This window comes from Corythoichthys intestinalis, unplaced genomic scaffold (assembly GCF_030265065.1).
Source record: "Corythoichthys intestinalis isolate RoL2023-P3 unplaced genomic scaffold, ASM3026506v1 HiC_scaffold_55, whole genome shotgun sequence".
NCBI lineage: Eukaryota > Metazoa > Chordata > Actinopteri > Syngnathiformes > Syngnathidae > Corythoichthys > Corythoichthys intestinalis.
The window spans coordinates 45001-47500 of record NW_026651624.1 but is presented as its reverse complement, the minus strand read 5'-3'; positions in this window follow the sequence as shown (position 1 = coordinate 47500).

Below are 2500 nucleotides of genomic sequence, written 5' to 3'. Positions count from 1 at the left end.
GATGGCGGAAGGCCGGTCAGCCTACCAGGGGCGTGAGAGCAGCTTGGGCGATGGCAGAAGGCCGAGGTGGAAGCCGCTTGGGCTGTGGCCGGTCTGCCTACCAGGGGCGTGAGAGCAGCTTGGGCGATGGCGGAAGGCCGGTCAGCCTACCAGGGGCGTGAGAGCAGCTTGGGCGATGGCGGAAGGCCGGTCAGCCTACCAGGGGCGTGAGAGCAGCTTGGGCGATGGCGGAAGGCCGGTCAGCCTACCAGGGGCGTGAGAGCAGCTTGGGCGATGGCAGAAGGCCGGCGTGGAAGCCGCTTGGGCTCTAGCAGAAGGCCGGCGTGGAAGCCGCTTGGGCTCTAGCAGAAGGCCGAGGTGGAAGCCACTTTGGGCTGTGGCCGGTCAGCCTACCAGGGGCGTGAGAGCAGCTTGGGCGATGGCGGAAGGCCGAGGTGGAAGCCGCTTGGGCTCTAGCAGAAGGCCGAGGTGGAAGCCACTTTGGGCTGTGGCCGGTCAGCCTACCAGGGGCGTGAGAGCAGCTTGGGCGATGGCAGAAGGCCGAGGTGGAAACCACTTTGGGCTATGGCCGGTCTGCCTACCAGGGGCGTGAGAGCAGCTTGGGCGATGGCAGAAGGCCGGCGTGGAAGCCGCTTGGGCTCTAGCAGAAGGCCGAGGTGGAAGCCACTTTGGGCTGTGGCCGGTCTGCCTACCAGGGGCGTGAGAGCAGCTTGGGCGATGGCAGAAGGCCGAGGTGGAAACCACTTTGGGCTATGGCCGGTCTGCCTACCAGGGGCGTGAGAGCAGCTTGGGCGATGGCGGAAGGCCGGTCAGCCTACCAGGGGCGTGAGAGCAGCTTGGGCGATGGCAGAAGGCCGAGGTGGAAGCCGCTTGGGCTCTAGCAGAAGGCCGAGGTGGAAGCCACTTTGGGCTGTGGCCGGTCTGCCTACCAGGGGCGTGAGAGCAGCTTGGGCGATGGCGGAAGGCCGGTCAGCCTACCAGGGGCGTGAGAGCAGCTTGGGCGATGGCAGAAGGCCGGCGTGGAAGCCGCTTGGGCTCTAGCAGAAGGCCGAGGTGGAAGCCACTTTGGGCTGTGGCCGGTCAGCCTACCAGGGGCGTGAGAGCAGCTTGGGCGATGGCAGAAGGCCGGCGTGGAAGCCGCTTGGGCTCTAGCAGAAGGCCGAGGTGGAAGCCGCTTTGGGCTGTGGCCGGTCTGCCTACCAGGGGCAAGGAACCACAATAGCATCTACCAGGGGCAAAGCGCAAATTCGGTCTACCAGGGGCAAGAAACATTAATACAGTCTACCAGGGGCAAAGCGCAAATTCGGTCTACCAGGGGCAAGAAACATTAATACAGTCTACCAGGGGCAAAGCGCAAATTCGGTCTACCAGGGGCAAGAAACATTCATACAGTCTACCAGGGGCAAGAAACCAAAATTTATTCTACCAGGGGCAAGAAACATTCATACAGTCTACCAGGGGCAAGAAACCAAAATTTATTCTACCAGGGGCAAGAAACATTAATACAGTCTACCAGGGGCAAGAAACCAAAATTTATTCTACCAGGGGCAAGAAACATTAATACAGTCTACCAGGGGCAAGAAACCAAAATTTATTCTACCAGGGGCAAGAAACATTAATACAGTCTACCAGGGGCAAGAAACATTAATACAGTCTACCAGGGGCAAGAAACATTAATACAGTCTACCAGGGGCAAGAAACCAAAGCCCTGTCTACCAGGGGCTGCATTGACAAGTTCGCACCGTAAGAAGAGAATGCGACTTTTGCAACCTCTTTTTCCTTTTTACATGATATTCTTTTTCTCTATCGGGGAAAACACTGGTGTGCTACATCACTGGAAAGCTAGAAATCCCACTAAAGATTAAGCCATAGTTATAGAGGTAGATATCCCTGACTTATTGTCAGCCACCATTTGGGTTCTTCATTGTGACGCGAATTGTTCAAAAATTTAAATTATGCAAGGGAAGAGTTGCTGTTTTGGGTTTTTTTTTTTTTTTTTGTATTGGTAAATTTTATTGAATTTTTTTAAATTAAAAAAAAAATCTTTTTTTTTTCCTTTTTTACTTTTTTGGTATTTATTATTATTATCATCATTATTCTTATTATTTTTTTAAGAAAAGAAGGAGAAGAAGGGAGAAGGGGGTGCGGGAGAGCAAAAATAAAAGAAAAAAAAAAGAAAAGAAACAGCCTCTACTTAGGCTGCAGTTCACTTTTCCTCCACCGGAGGGAGCTCCAGCAGGCGAAAATCATACCCCCTCACTCAGAGGGGTTGATTATACAGGGAGGCCTCAAGAGCGGGAGAGCTGAAAAACCCTTTGGGCACGATATCGGGAGAGGGTGATTCGAGACGGCGTAGCTCCAGAGTGGCCGGAGGGAGCCTCGCCAAACTTTCCCCCGACACAAAGGAGACCCTAGGCAGGCCTCGGGCGCTAGGGTTTCAGCCGCAGTATTCTCCGCTCGTGGCCATTTCAGACAGCGACCCTACGGAGACCCTCGGCGA